The sequence below is a fragment of the Taeniopygia guttata genome, chromosome 2, assembly GCF_048771995.1.
Source record: "Taeniopygia guttata chromosome 2, bTaeGut7.mat, whole genome shotgun sequence".
Lineage (NCBI taxonomy): Eukaryota > Metazoa > Chordata > Aves > Passeriformes > Estrildidae > Taeniopygia > Taeniopygia guttata.
The window spans coordinates 10,542,372-10,559,428 of NC_133026.1; the positions used below are offsets into that span (position 1 = coordinate 10,542,372).

Genomic DNA, 17,057 nt, shown 5'->3' on the forward strand with positions numbered 1-17,057 from the left:
GACTAATTACTGAAATCTTAGCCTCAGGCGGAATTTTCCCTATAAAAACTGCTTGTACCAGGATGGAGGTGTGTGGGCAGAGAGGAAAACCTCTGCTGAGGCTGACCTCTTTGTTGCACACCCAGGGCCGACCCCGGGCTCGGCTCTGTTCTTTCCTTGTGGCTGGCTAGATAAAATTTGATTGTAAAATAAATATTTTATTTTTCATATTAATTTGGCTGGACAAATTTTCATTTATAACAAACTTGGTGACCCCTTACGTGATCTGGTTTGGGGGTATCCTGGGAGTTCCCTCTCCTAGATCCGGGCGGCGCCCTGCTGATTTTAGCAGCCGGATAGGACTGCAGAACCCCACGGAACCAACCAGATTCCAAAAGCAGCAAAGAAAGCCACATTAAGGAAAAGATATAAACGGGCCCAGAGCTCTCGGAATTCGGAGCTAAATCTCCGAGGCTGCAGCAATTTTTCACTCGTAAAATCAACGTGCACGAAGAATCCACGCGGGAAAAGGAGCCGTAAGTACTGCGTGGTTGGGTGGCGCGTGGGTGGGTGTGTGTTTGAGTGAGACGTGGCATAGCCACGGCGCGAGTGCGGACCCCAATAAACCGCAGTTCCACTAGCCCGAGAGGGAGGTGGTCGGCTAAGGGGGAAGCGAATGGACTCGGGTATACTCACAACATGCATACGACCTGAAACTCTGGGAGTTTACAGGGATCCACTCACGGACGGGTCGGGGGAGGGAAGGTACGTTCTCGTGGACTCGAGAAATTGGTAAACCTCACCGGCTCTGGGCTCGGGGAGCCCAGGAAAACAGGTAAAAGAGAGCTCACTCATTTCCCAGCCGAAAAACCCACAGATCGGTTCGCTGTGTGGTCATTTAGGTTGGCAAGGTTCAGTCGAGAGAAGACCGGTTTAAACACTTGGTAAAAACTCAGTTCGGGGTAGGACTGAAATAAATATTTTAGCACGCGGGTAACTGACTTCTTGGAACAACTTGTGGACACTGACTTGGAATACGGTAAGAAAACTTTAAATATGGGACAAGTGAACAGTAAAATACCCCTTAAGTTAATATTTTAGAAGGCTGTGCAGCTCCGTGTAGCCGCAGGCAGCGTGGCTTTGCAGTTTTTAAAACTCGCGCGGCGGCGGCTCCCGGTGGCGGCGGCTTCGGTTTCCCCGCGGCGGGAGGGGGAAGCGGAGGAGGCTCCGACTTACGCCGATAGCGGCGGGGGCGGCGGCGGCTCCGGTGGCGGCTCCGGTGGCGGCTCCGGTGGCGGCGGGGGGGAGCACGGCTCGGGCTTTCCTGCCACGCACGGGCAGCGGGGGGGGAGCCCGGCTCGGGCTTTCCTGCCACACACGGGCAGCGGGGGGAGCCCGGCTCGGGCTTTCCTGCCACACACGGGCAGCGGGGGGAGCCCGGCTCGGGCTTTCCTGCCATGCACGGGCAGCACTGGTCGCCGCTCGGCCACGTGGCATGGGGAAACCCAGTCCTGCAGGCGGCAGTTTTAAAAACAGCACAAGCTGCCGCTACTACTCTGCAGGGCTGGAATCTAAGTGCTTTTGGCTTCTCGACCACGGGTTTTTGGGAATCGGTAGCGAATTTGTCTTGTTTCTGGTCAATATAAAGTTGTGCTGTGCATTTTACGCCTAAAATGAGAGTGGGACAATGAAGAGCTAGATTATGCCAAGCTATAGAGGACATGCCAGCGCGCGGCTGTTCCCTATTAAGACAACTGGCTACAAGGTAAGTACGGGGCAGCTGCTACCCCCATACCAAGTTCCTCCATCACAAGCACAAGTCTCGGCAGCCTCCACTCCCCCGCTCCCCCCCCCCCCCCCCAGATCAGTCTGCACCACCACCTAATACACAAGTCTCTGATGCAGGCGCTCCGGGACCGTCCCAACCCCCACACCCCTCCTCCACACAGCCCTGGGAGACACACACACGCGCATGCCACACCGGGAAAAAGCCCGTCCCCTCCTGCCAGTAGAACTCGGCAAAGAAAAAAAAAAATAAATAAAAAACAAACAAGGAAAAGAAACACGGGAGATAGCGATGATGAAAGGGACAGACCTAATCTAATACCCCTTAAAGGGGGTCCCCACAGCTCCCAGAATAATTGGGTTTGTAAATATTCCCATTAACACGGGAGATGTAAGAGCTTTCAAAAAGGAAACAAGAAAATTGATGGATGATCCATTGGGGGTGGCAGAAAGGTTAGACGAATTTTTGGGAGATAATATATATTCATATGATGATATCTCGGCTATATTAAGATCCTTGTTTAATACTGAAGAGCGAGATATGATAAGGCAGACTGCCATAAAGGACTGAGAATTCAGAAACCCCCAGGGTGGGGGCGGGGCAGAAAAGTAGCCAGAACAAAGCCCATCATGGACCGACCCTGAATCCCCTGTGGGAGTGGTCCTTTTAAAAATACAATTCGTTACTAAATCATGGGAAGACATTCGAAGAAGTTAGGAAAAAAAATAGATAATTGGCAAGAGAAGAGCTTACAGGAACTATTGAGGGAAGCACAAAAGGTGTATATGAGAAGGGATGAAGAGAAACAAAAAACGCAGGCCAGGGTGTTGGTGGCAGCAGTAAGGAAAGCACAAACACAAACGGCTGGGTCATCAGCTCCGGCCAGGGGGCCCCAGGGAAAGCCGGCACACACCCAAAAGAAAAACAAACAGGTAAGTGCCCCTGAATGTTTTTACTGTAAAAAGAAAAGACACCTCAAGAGAAACTGTAAGAAGAATAAAAGATGAAAAGGTCTTTCAAGAAGAATAGAGGTGTCAGAGGCTTTATAATCTGGGGTCACAGACATCAAGAGAGCCCTTGATAAAATTGAAGGTTGGACCCCAAAAACAAGAACTAGTCTTTTTAGTTGATTCTGGAGCAGAAAAAACCACAGTTCAAAGACTGCCTCCTGGATGTATCAAAGGTAAGGATTTCATGACTGTGATTGGGGCTAAAAGGGAGCCCTTTCAAGTCCCCATCCTAAAGAATGTAGAAATAGAATCAGATAATAAAATCTGTGCTGGGGATGTTTTATTAGTAGAAGAAACAGAATACAATTTATTGAGAAGGGATTTAATAGTGATGTTAAGAATAAGTATAATTGCAAAAGACTCACAACTCATGGTAAGTTTATACAACCTAACTACTGAAGATGAAAAGAAAATTGATCCCAGGGTTTGGCACATTCCAGGAGAAGCTAGAAAATTAGACAGAACCAATACACATTAAAATTAAGAAACCAGAAGACCCCATAAGGGTAAAAACAGTATCCCATCTCCCTAGAGGGAAGAAAGGGATTGAAACCAATAATTGAAGATTTAATAAAAAGAGGCACTTTGGAGCCCTGCATGTCAAGACATAATACACCTATATTGGCAGTCCAAGGGCATCCTCCCCACGACTGTGTTAAAATGGTAGAATTACAGACCAAAATACGACCTGATTTAGAAGAAAAAGAACTCGAAGAAGGAGAAAAATGGTTTGTAGATGGGTCTGCCAGGGTGATAAATGGGAAAAGAAAATCAGAGTATGCAGTCATAGATGGAAAGACGGGAACAGTGATAGAATCTAGGTCCCTGAGTGCAGGGTGGTCAGCTCAGGCATGTGAACTGTATGCAGTATACAGGGCTTTGCTGGGTCTTGAAGGGAAAAAGGAGACAATTTTCACTGATTCCAAATATGCGTTTGGGGTGGTGCACACCTTTGAGAAAATCTGGGAAGAAAGAGGCCTGCTAAACACACGAGGGAAGGGATTGATTCATGAAGAATTAATTAAACAAATCCTAAAAGCCATTAGAGGACCAGAAGCTATTGCTATAGTCCATATAAAAGAACACCAAACCGGGATGCAATTCAGGGCTCGGGAGAACAATTTAGCAGACAAAAAGGCAAAAAGCGCTGCTTTGCTAAAAGTAAGTGCCCCAGAGATTGAAAAAGGGGACGCTCAGGAATTCCCCCCCCCCACCCCTCTGAAACGGAGATCGAGGCTTATCGGAAGATCGGGGGACAGTTAGAAGGAGGTAAGTGGAAGTTACCAGATGGGAGAAAATTGTTGTCAAAAGAATACACCAGGAAGATTTTAAAAAAGATTACACCAACAAACACACTGGGGGGCCCGGGCTTTGGCAGAGCAATTCCTGAGATTCTTCGGCTGCAAAAGCATATATGAATTAGCTAAACAAGAGGTGCAAGGGTGCATAACTTGCAAAAAAAATAAATCGTGCAAACTCCAAAAAGTTAATGAGTTGTCGTCCAGCAGCTTACCGACCTTTTGAAAGGATCCAGGTAGATTTCACTGAACTACCCAAGGTCGGGAGACACAAATTCTTATTAGTCATGGTGGACAAGCTAACCCACTGGGTAGAGGCTTTCCCAAGCTCCAGGGCTACAGCCCAAACAATATCAAAAATCTTATTAGAAGAAATTATACCACGCTATGGGTTAATAAGCTACATCGATTCAGACCAGGGCACACACTTCACATCAAAGATCATCAAGCTATTAGCAGATGCTTTGGGCATTCGATGGGAATACCACACCCCGTGGCACCCTCAAAGTTCAGGACAAGTTGAGAGAATGAATCAAACATTGAAAGCCCAATTAGCAAAATTAATGTTAGAAACAAAAATGTCATGGATAAAATGCCTCCCATTAGCCTTATTAAACATAAGAACTATGCCTCATTCCGAGACGGGACTTTCACCTTTTGAAATGTTATATGGGATGCCTTATACCCATAGTATGCCTGTAGGGCATCCGAGATTAGAGGATAAACAAATACAACCATATCTAGTAGAATTAAATAAAAATCTCGAAGAATTGCAAAAGCAGGGGGTAATTATGCAAAACAGCCCTCTTGGCTTCTCAATACATAAAATACAACCTGGAGACAGGGTGCTTGTGAAAACCTGGCGGGAAGCCCCATTAACATCTCAATGGGAGGGACCTTTTCTTGTTCTTTTAACTACAGATACCGCTATACAAACTGCAGAAAAGGGGTGGACACACGCGTCAAGGGTAAAAAAAGTCGATCTCCAATCACCAGAGTGGAAAATCACCTCCCCCCCCCGGAAATTTGAAAATAACCCTACAACGGTCGAGTAAATAACTGATCACATCTATCAAGCGTTCTATGCCGGATTGTAACTTATTATCCTCTCCTACATTTCCCTTGCAGATACTGTTATAAGGTTAAACTGTTCATACCAAGTGGGTTGTTTGGGAAGTGTTTTGAGCAGGAAGAAGACCTGACTGGCCGTTTTCTGGTAAATAGCCACAAGGCTAAGATTATTCTAATTAGATCCAATGATCTAGGCTTTAGGTTTTTTTCTTCTTTTTCTCTCGTATCAAAAGGAATTAAAGGGAAAATTACAAACAAAAAGCTAAAATTGTTATTGTTGAGTGTCATAAATCAAGCAACCTACCTCGCAGTCGAGACCACACCAGTGAGGCATTTTAAACAAAGTATGCAGCTCGGCCTGAGTATGAAACCACAGACAAAGACCCCTGCTGCCAAGAAGACCATTTACCCCGCCGCTGGACGCAACCCAGTGGGCGCTGGGAACGGCAGAGGGATCCTAGCAGTGGGATTAGTCTGGGCGAGCCTAAGGTTAGTCTCATGCCTCAGTAACCTCTCCAATCCTGGGAAGGGAGAACCTGGTGGCAGATACCCAGAGAAATCACCTCCTACCTCATAGAACTGCAGCAGGGGCAAGCCTAATAAACGTTGTCTTGACACAAACACTCAACAGAGGGTGTACAAATTCAAAAGAAAATCAAAAACATACCTTGAAAACGGACAGTCAGTTCATAAACCGCATCAAAAGAGCACAAATAGATATAGTTTATAACAAATATATTAGTACTACATGGGTTAGGAAAAACAAAAGTCTGTTTTGTAACTTATTTTCAAGCTAATTCACCGTGTTATAACCCAAACAAATTTAATATGTGTATAATAGAGAAAACATACCGGGTGGGTGCTAAATAAATGAGTAGTTGAGACAAATAAAAGAAAGACACAAACCCACAAATCTTACCACAGAATCCCAAATGAAGACTAAAATATATATAAACTCTGTAGTTTTATATCGAATAAAATAAAAAGTAGGGCGCAAATTAATAGGTTAATATAAAAGGTGGGGGATTGTTATGTGTAGTAGATATAATTTGCGCCATTTCTAATATGATATATGTGATATTGAATATTTGTTAGAGTATGCATGTTTGTATTAGGATTTCCCCCCCTCACAGGCGCAGGTGAGACTGGGTGTAGATTGGAAACTGATTTACAAGTAAGAAGGTACTCGACAGGAGATGGGCCATGTCTGGGGAGATACAGAAACCCCAGGTGCTGATCGTTCGCGTAAACGACCCGAGATGGATATCATGGAAATCCTGAGGCGTGAATACAGCGTTCCCGTAAATTTCATCAAAGGATTCAACAAACTCCAGACAGTGATTTGTTCTCCCTCATCACCAAAAAAGAAAATCTTATTAACATATAGACTCTGAATAGAAGAAAAGACTAATTACTGAAATCTTAGCCTCAGGCGGAATTTTCCCTATAAAAACTGCTTGTACCAGGATGGAGGTGTGTGGGCAGAGAGGAAAACCTCTGCTGAGGCTGACCTCTTTGTTGCACACCCAGGGCCGACCCCGGGCTCGGCTCTGTTCTTTCCTTGTGGCTGGCTAGATAAAATTTGATTGTAAAATAAATATTTTATTTTTCATATTAATTTGGCTGGACAAATTTTCATTTATAACAGAGCAGATGAAGGTGCACAGTCCACGTTCAGCCCTCCCTTTGGACCTGAGCACCACCAGTGGTACCACAGACAGTCGGGAAACAACCAGCACTTCAACTGGCCAGCTCAGCATTGCCAGTGGTGGAACTGGGCAGACTCAGGCTGCAGGACAGCCACTGAGGTATTCTGGGCTCTGGCACGAGATGCAAAAGTTGAAGGTGCTACTGCCAGGTCTTATGGTTTCCCAAAGCCTTTGTTCAGCCCTTCTGCTGGAGGTGGCAGAACCAATGTTCTGTTCAAGGGCATCACCACCTCGAACTGTCCCTGTGAATCCCATCCTCAGTAATTGCAGTCAGTGATGAAGATGCAGCTCTCAAGACACAGAGGGTAATTAATTACCAGACTCTACATTGCTGGTTTTAAGTATCAAATTAAACATGCATTAACGAAAGGCAGTGCTGTGTTATATATTTTTGGATCAGAATACTCAATCAGTACATGTAGAATACAAGAATATTAGGTAAAAGCAACAATAATTTGAAAAATTTGATCTAAAAATCAAACTGAGAGAGAAATGGAGTTTTCTTTTTCCAGATGACCGGTATAACATGAAGTGACTTAACTTATCTGACAAGATGGATTACAGCTGGCCCCTTATCTCTTGGCCTGCTTAGTAACATGAAAGGAAAAGAAAAACAATGCATTAATTGATAGTGGAGAACGTTTTTCTTCCTAATGGTTTCCAGCCAGAATTTTTGAGCCTGAGCCATTTCCCAAATAATGGCTAGCATTTGTGTACACATTACTTTCTTTCATGTGACAAGGAAATGTAATTTTTCTTTGAAAACACACTCATTAAGGAAGCAAAACCCTTCCCCCCCCAGAAGCCTTTGCACCCCATTCATAAGTGTGACACAGAATAATCACTTTAAAAGTCTGGAGGAACCACAGATCCTTTGAAAACTCCCACAGCAGAGACACAGCCCTGTGCCTACTCTCCAATGCCCTCTTGTAGATCAGACCTACCCAGTATTTTAAGATTATTTGCAAAGCAACAACCTTCAGAGATCTCAATCAGATTGAGAGTTATTCTAGGAAACACATAAAAAAAAAATTCAAAGAAACCAATGATTATCACAAATAAATGAAAGGAGCAGGCATCGTTAATACAGTCATAATATTGCATAGGTTGATTATATGCTCAGAAATCACTTGGAAGTATTTATTTTCTCTGATAGATGCTTTTCAGCTCGGTTTCACAGAGCCCTTTGAAGAAAAGGAAGTGCACAAAGGGAGTTACAGGTGATTGTGCTGTACTTGTCAGCAGCCTTGGGGAGCTCTGAGTGTGACGGCGGCTGTAACATGGCACAGCCAGGTGAGCAGCAGTGTTCCCCAAATTCCCTTCTCTACTGCCAACACGTGGATCCTCAGAAGAGAAACTCAACTGCAAAAGGGTTCAGTGGAAATCTCCAGCCACTGTATGCTGTGTCTACCAGAGACAGAAAACAAATACTTAAGGAAAAGACAGATCAAGACAGTGTGTCCTGCAAGTTTGTGCCACCCTGCCAGCGATGCCTTGGGTTAAACAAATGTATCTGTGCTTGAGCCTCGTTTTTCTTGCCCTCCATTGAGATATGCTTCAGACCACAGACAGTATGGTATCTCTCCAACACAGAAGCCTGAGTTGTTGCCAGAACAGAAACCATTTAGCACATGACCAGAAAAAAAATTAAGATTTTTTTTTTCTATTACAGCAAGAACTGCTTGGCTCCCTGCTAGGACTGCACCCCAGGAGAGGCTTAGTTAAAAGAAATGGCAACTGCTGCAGAGTTCCCTGCCTAGGACTAAAGCTGAAGCTCAGTTTTACAAGGAAACAGATGCATTATGAATGTGCAGGCATGCAAAATTAATTTAAACCCACCTTGAAAATAGGGAGCTGAAAGATGCTCCCTTGTGGAAGGAATCCCAGCAGTGCTGCCATGCCAAGCACTGCCCACCTGACTGGGCAGAATGGGATGCTGAACACCCACCACTTAGAGCAAAGACAAGGCTAATGCTGCACATCAATTCCTATTATTTTATTTATAACCCCAGTGCTGAGAGGTGTACTAGCTATGTGGGGCAAGGTACACTTCCCTACTCTCTCACTGATGGATCAGTGGAAAGCTGGTGCTGTGGATTTCAGTGATTAGCAACAATTATCACGTAAGGCTGGTGATCACCCATAAGAATGCAGCCACCAACTTTTCCCTCATGTATGATCACAAACTGGGGATCCAAAAATGGCTAGTCCTCTGCTGTGGTGGATCTCACAAGATCTTACAGATCTCTGTAATTTGGGAAGGCTTCAGGGAATGCTGTATTTTTAAGGTGATGGCAAGGTATTTAAGAAATACACTTATTCCTGTCAGCAACTCTCTGAAACATTTAGAAGTTCATTCTAAGTAAGAGTAATAAATATATTTCATAACCATCCCAAGGGAGTTTTTCCTCATCAATTAAGCTACTGTACTTGGCAAGGAAGCGGTGTGACATTTTTTCCCCAAAGGCTTTGGAGTGATAAATGATAGGTAAAATGAATTTTTCTATTATGCTTAAAGCCTTTGCAGAACAGGCTTTAAGAATAAAGGTTTGGATTAAGAAGTCTAAAATTTAAAAATCTGGAAATGTAAATGGTAGAGTATTTGAAACACAGACACAACTGATACAGAGATTAAACTCATTTAAAGCAAACTCCCAGACAACTCTTTGGTACAAAACAACTGAGGGATTGGAGACATCTCTTACTGCCTTTCACACAATAAACTTTCTCTGAAAACGCACCATAAGCCAAACTAACCTTATTAAAACATTATGACATTTCATTGATATTGAGCTGTGTTCAGATATTAAAATAGTTCAAGTATCTTTCAGCATACACTAGAAACATGTTCATTCTTGAATGAGCTCATTTGAAGTACACATAGAAAGAGTAACAGTAAAATTATCAGCCTGAGGAATTGACATTTTTAGAATCTAGAAATAAAAAGTTAACACCCAAAATCTTAAGTTTAGGTCACCAAATTACGAAGGTTTTTTAAAAATCAAATTGGATTATTTCTCTTGTGGTTTTGAGCTGCAAGCTATATATGTGACTCACATTTTCAAAAGTGCTAATTTAAAAATAATTTTATTTTGGTTTTAATGGAATCAGATGCAATCTCACAATTTACCAGGCTGGCTGAGTATTAAGAAAAATGTTCCAAAACATCACAGTTAACTCTTCTTGACAGCTTAGTGTGGAATTTAGTTATATTCAAAAATTGCATTGACCCATGACTACCTTATTGAGATGGCACTATTTACATCTCTCAAGTCCCTGTGAAAATGCCTGAGCATTATGGGCACTTAAACTAAACTTAGTTCTGGATCTGGAGTCTCACATTGGCTGAGAGAGTGAAGTCCTGGCTGCACACTGCAGATGCCAGTCAGTCATTCCAAAGGGACACAGCAGCTTGTGACAGCACTCAGTGGGAGGAAATTTGTGAGAGTCACCATCAGGTCTGAAGCTGAGAATCAGGACTAAAGAGCAATACAGGAATTAATCTTTTCAATACCTCCTAAGTGAAATAACAAGACACACAATGCTTGATTACATGGGGAAAATGTACGTCTTAAAAACTAAATATATAATAATTTTTAAGCCTACACAAAAAATTTACAAAAGGCAAGAACTTCAGCTTTATCACTGTAGTCACCAACATCCTGAGCTGCAAATGGAGAATCAAACAGTTGTCAAAAGACCACTACTTTTAAAAAAAATGACACATCAGCTAAACAGCGTTTCATAATTACAGACAAAGCAATGTACTGACATGCTTTTTGTTCCCACTTGGGTAATATTAGAAGAAGTCAGTGCCATTAATATCCATTTGGATTAGTTTCTTGGGTTCCACTCCCATTCCTATCAAAACTCAGTAACTGAAAATAACTGTTCTCTGTTTTCGAACCTGCAAATGTCTGTCACACTGAAAAGCACTTCCACAGGTGATTGAATAAGGCAGGGGAGCAGTTTATCAGACACAGAGCATTTCACCACCTGGCCACTGGTTCCAGTCCAGACTGAACTGGATAGTCCGTGTTTAAAAAATAAAAAAAAAAAAAAAAAAAAAAAAAAAAAAAGTCACTAAAACAGCCCAAAGTTTCCAGCAGCTGTTCAGCAGTACTTATTACACTCCCTGGTAACAGTAAACTATTTGTACAATCTCTCCGTGCAAAATGTGGCATTGAAATAAAACCCTGGCCAAAATTACTGACATTTCAGTCCAGACAAGATTATTCACGTGCCTGAAGTCTCCTGTCTTGCAGAATGATGACCAAGATGTGTTTCTTCCCAAATGACCACAATTTTATAGGAGATGCTGCTGAACTCCAGCAATATGCAGACTGTGGCTCTGGGCTGTCTCCTTCCATCAGTTATAATCTGTATTTTCACATGATACTGATCATGAGGGTCTAATGCACACAGCCAACAACAGACTGCATTCATCTACAGGCAGACACATGTGTCAAGTCCCACAGACTCCTTTTGGGGGAAAGTCTTTATAAAACTGAACACCCAATGTCAGGCTGCTACTGACCTGGGCCAGCTGAGCCCATCCCTGCTCCCCACCTCGTGCCTGCCTGGACCAGTACAGCAGTGATAATGGTTCCAGGCACTTAGGGAACGGGAAATGCACTTTATTCAAAGTCTGGTGTTTCTGAGAGTGTCCTGAAAGTACCTGAACACACCCAGGTAAGTAGGAGTACAGCCCATAAATTTCTGTCAGTGCTATGCTTACAACAAAAATCAGGAGAAATCTTATTGCAGAGCCTCAGAGGCAGATAGAAGAACCACACACAGAAAATATCTGATACTTGACACTGAATTACTGCAATAATGTATATATATGGCATATATATATATGCAGCTTCAACAATTGTGCCTGAACACTGGTACCCCACAGAAGCATGTCTGGGGACAGGACCACAGGCAGCATTCACATGCACAACATCACCTGGCAGCTGTTTTCCTGTTTTCTTGTTTGTTTGTTTTTCTGGGAGGGCAGAATGACTAACTCAGCAGCTCCTGTTTGCAGAGTCTCATAACAGGGCTTGGAAGCGTGAACTGCCCATTTAGGTCAATTTTTTTTTTTTTTTTTAACCTGGGATCTCAAGGTAGCATTTACATGCCCTAAATACCAATTCCTTAGTATACTTTTAGCACAATTAGGTGATCAAGCAGAGCTATAGTCATGTATTTCAGCCAAGCAGCCATTAAGTACTGGGAGAAGCAGCTTTAGCAGTTGGGAGTTTATTTCAGGGAACAAGGATAAAACCTTTCTCCTGATCCATAAAAAGCCCCATTGGAGAGTGTATACAAAATGAGAGGGACATTAATATTAAATGAGAAACCACAATGAGACAAAAAAGATGTGACATAAAAAAGCAAAATTTTCAAGCAGAAGGCAAACTATGGAATGTGAAAGAGAAGAAGGCAAGAAAGAGGGAAGCAGAAATCGAGAATTCTTTACACCCAGAGGCATTTTGAATAGTTACAGTTTAATTAAATTAGAAATAACTGGATGAAATTCCATTACCACTGTCATAGAAGAGAGCAAACTAGAGGATCTAAGGTTGCTTTCCAGCTTTAAAATCTAAGACCCTATGAACAGAAAAGGAAAGTAGCTTTATTGGCAGCAATGGAGACATAGCTACACAAAATGTTATTTCAGGCAGAGAAAACATACTGCCAAAAATAGTAAGAAAATATGTCTGACATATGCATGTACATGCTCTGTTCTCTACTACCCACATCAGTACTTACGTATTTAATGTACAATTTGGCAGGAAAAAAACTAATACAAAAGGATACAGTGAGTCCCAAGGGAATTGCTTCACAGGTGCCAATAAACTTGGAAAAATAGGAAAATCCTCAGATATGGTTGGTCTTCAGCCCTGCCCAGAGCACAAATAGAGAGGCCACAGCCCAGCAATTCCTTGGATTACAGAAGTATCTGCCTCAGCCACCTCAGCCTTGCTCCACCATGCCCGGGATGTGCAAGAGTGAGGGAAGGGCCAAGGGAAGGGCTGGCCCAAGAACGAGTTGTTCCAGCTGCTCCCAGCTGCTGGACACTCCCTTGGGATTTGGGGACAGCTGGCACAGGTTGGGTAGTGAGCACTCCTCAATAAAAAAAGAAACATGCAAAGGACAAAATATAGACCAAGATGCCTAACAAAATCATGGTCAGCAGCAATCAGCTTTGCTGTGTTACATCAAGCAGAAGGAAGCACTGGAAGCCTTTCTGGAGAGTTTGGACACAAAAACTGCAACACAAGAACTGTCACTGCTGGATATCTTCAACTCAGTATTTTTATCGCACATTAGGAGCACATTTATCCCAGGAGTTAAAAGGAAATACTGCATGCAAAGCAATGCTTACAAAGCTGTAGTGCTGCTGGCTTCAGTGACAACCACACTGAGTGTATTCATACAGTGAGGCATCAGGTTTTGGGAGTGTGTGCTCCAGCCTCCAAAAATCCTGCTGCTGTAGGGCTGAGCCTGAAGAAACCCCTGAATCCCGATGAGCAGCACACCAAAGGCAGGGCCTAAGTCACTTTGCACAGTAGTTATTTTATTTATCAATTGCAGTGATAGGAAAACAGAACTGTTTACACCCAAGAACTCTGATTCCCTCTGAGTAACCCACCTCCCCAAGGAATCTCAAGCACCCACTCCTCCTCCCTGAGGGTCCTGCTGATTTCCTACAACAACTGCCAAGTACAAGTCTCTGGGTGTAAGGTTTGCCATAGCCTATCTTAGGTAAGTAGAAAATGCACTACTTCAGAAATTGCAAAAAACACACAATGAAACCATCACAGTATTTTATTAAATCAAATCTTTAATATGATTGTTCTGCAGTTCACTGTAGAGCATTTTAAAACTACTTCTACAGAAGCCACTGCCTGCCTGTGCTGTGCCTACACAGATGAATATATGCAAAAGCCTGCGGCTCGTGAAGGTACAGTCATAGGGAAAAAAAAGAAAACGGAACAGAACCAGGAACCAAACTCCCACATATTTGCCTTTTTCAGCTAATCTTGCTAATAATAGCACAATTGTTTCCTTGTAAAGGAATGCAGGGAGGTTTAATTATCAAAGTAAAACTTGATGCTTTTAAGGCTGGGGGGAAAAAAATGAAACCACCTTCCTGTATTTCCTAGCCTTTAGCATAAGGACTGTACTTAGAAACAGAGATCTCAAATTTAGCACTTGGTGTCTCTGGAGATTTTAAAGCTGTCACTCCCCTCCTTTCTTCTTCCCAGATCACCCACCATCACACAGCAGACCAGCTCCCAAGAAAATAAAGCAGTAATTTCTGAATTGCCAATGTAAATTTTTGTACAGTAAAAGGGGGTGAAGTCAAGAAAGAAACTTTAGACTCTCTAATGTCTGTATTGAAATCAAAGTGCCATTCACAAACAAATGGTCTTATAGTTTGATCTCCACTCCTTTACTACCTCCAGCACCCACAGAACTCACAAAACATCTTGCATTCAGGCTATTTGTTTTGAGTACTTCAGACGGTGGAACAAATCTGTGGCAACCATAACTTCAGTTTCACATTTGGAGTGTGATGGCCAAAGCTCCAGGACACTCAGCACAGTGACCTGGTAGAGTACTCTTAGTCTGTAATAACCACAGTAAGATCCAGACCACATCAGACTTCAGACAACTGAAATAAAATTATATAAAGGGTTTTTTTGCCCTTCAGTTCTAAATTGAAAATTATTAAGCCATAAAACCTGTAAAGCTAGGAACTAACATTATCATATACTTGCAAATTCAAGAAGTAGACAGAGTTCTGAGGCTAAGCTGTATTTAATTTCTGCCCACCTGTCACTAGTTTTGGTGTGATATGTCATCCTGAATAAAAGAAAAAGAGGTACCAGATTTCTACGTTCTTTCTGTTAAAAAGGAAAATATTTTCCCATGTTCTTGAGTACCCCATCTATTGAAATGCACAAGTAAACCTTAAAATAATTATAACTAATAGCAGTAGTCTCATTTATTTATGATGAATAAAACATGATGGAGAGCTGTCATAAAAAAAGACAGAGATCCAATCTCCTAAGGCACACAAGTGCATTTCCTGTTCATGTCAGTAAGAATAAACAGCCCTGTGCAAAGCCCAATGAATTTACTGGGGCTTAAGTGCCTCTGTCATATAAGAAAAAATTACTTAATATTACATGTTTCACATACAAAATGAAGGGGAGGAAAGCAGGAAGACGAGGGAGTAATAGCAAACATGAGAAATATTCACTAAATTCAAATTCACTTTTTTCTAGGTTTTCATGATCAGTGAAAAAAAATCAGTATTTCTGACCCCGCAGGAAAACTACTTAAAGCAGGGTGTTTCTGCTGAAAAAAAAATTATTCTGAATTACATTTCTAATAATGTGTCTTCAGCAAATAGGAAATTCAATGGACTTAAGAGGTTACTTGTATCCTAAATTTTGTGATATTTTATCCAATATTAGCCTATTTCTTTCCACAATGGTTCAGTGTGAAAAGAAACAATACCACAGACACACAAAACTGCAGGACACACATTAGTAATTCCATGCAATTGCACAACAGCCAATTACACATTTTGGAAATACAAACAGGTGTTCAGTGTGCAAAGCACCTGAATATTCCTTCCACACTGTTCAGCTTTGCTAGACCTCAGGTGCAACCTGGCAATCAGCTCTGGGCACTGCACATTATCTCAGCACCTCCTAAAGCAGTCTGGAGTTACTCAACAAGGAATGACAGAGGTCCAGAATGTTTCATCTGTGCCCTGTTTAATGTCCAAGTAAAGGCTTTGTAAATCACCAAAATGAGAATTATGCAGCTGATTCCAGACAAGAGCAGGGAACAGATTGGACAATCTCTCTAGGTCAATCCAAACCCTATTTCCTAAGAACATTAGTAGTAAAGTTCCTTTCTGCAATCCCAAGTGAAATGGCTTTGACCTACGGACCACAGACCTCAACAAACCCCACATTCTATTGCCACCATAAATTCCACATCCATTGCAAGGCACCAGCCCAAGGATCCCAGCAATACAAGCCCAGGTTGCACAGCAAGTAGCTGCCAAAGCCCAGTTTCTCAAAATGAGGAGTTACCACATTGTGCTTGAGATAAAATAGAGAGCTTCAAAGACAAATGGTGACAGCTCCAGTAACATTTTAGATCCGTGTAAGAAGTGACATGATTGCTGACAGCTGTACATCTTCTGACTAGCAGTTCCATTTAAGAAAACGGAAGGAATTATTTTAACATACTCTGAGGGGAGGGAAAACTGAACTATTTTTAAATTCACAGTTAGCAAAGTCCCACTTTATTCATGAAGGTTAGCCAAAGAAAACCAGTCTTATGGTCTCAACAGTGTGCTGATGCTCAGAAAATCAGATATGAGAAAACCACCTTTTCTTAATAGACATGCTCTACATGTGACACACAGATTAGCTCTGGCTGCTTTAGAGATTAAAATTACTTTTTTCCTCATTTGCAGCTCTTTGCAATGCAAAATCCAGCAGAAACTGAAAGCAGGAACTAGACTGTTTCTGGGTCATACACCATTAGACCTGTTAGTTAAATGCCAGTTGCAAAGCTGCTATTCCTGGATGGAATGTGTGAGCCACAAAAAACATGGCCTGACCTTCAGTTTATAGAGTTGGCACTTGGGCATCTAGAGACAGGACAAATTTTTCACAGATGATGCATATTTCAGCTAGAAGTCTTTAAAAGGCCCTGAATAAGGAATGTCATGTTCAAAGAACCAGTATTCAGATTTTTTGTCACGTATTAGGTATTTCTTTAACTCACAAATTTTCACAGTCTTATGTTCAATTTGTAGAACGGAACAACCAAGAAATCACATTAATCAAAATGCTCTGTTTTGACAATAAATCACTAACTGTTAAAATAGGAACTTGAATGCATGACTCTTGAGACACTGGCCTGCAGTACAGTTTTCTGAAACTAAAGTGATCTGTTACATGAAAGAAATACTTTGCCAAGTAAAACTTCTTCGTCTGCACTAGGAAAAAGAGATTCAGGAAGAAATCAAATCCGGACTGATGTCTGCAGGGATGTTTTCAAATGCATAGTTTCTGTAGAAAATTTACGTACTTATTACATTTACAAAGGCCTGTGATTTCCTTAAGGACTTGAAATGTTAAATTATTTCCCCCCTGGTTCTAGTTTCTATTATTTT

At 42.1% G+C, this 17,057-nt stretch overlaps 1 protein-coding gene and 1 long non-coding RNA gene across 10 annotated transcripts in view; one reads left to right on the forward strand and one right to left on the reverse strand.

The window, feature by feature from the left end:
* The window catches only part of DIP2C (disco interacting protein 2 homolog C), a 313,817-nt gene that overhangs the window by 211,413 nt on the left and 85,347 nt on the right, over positions 1-17,057 (reverse strand). The window lies entirely within an intron of this gene.
* On the forward strand, positions 383-6,515 carry LOC140682579 (uncharacterized). Its single transcript, XR_012054429.1, has 2 exons — positions 383-515; positions 6,278-6,515. It is a non-coding gene; the product is annotated as an uncharacterized lncRNA (long non-coding RNA).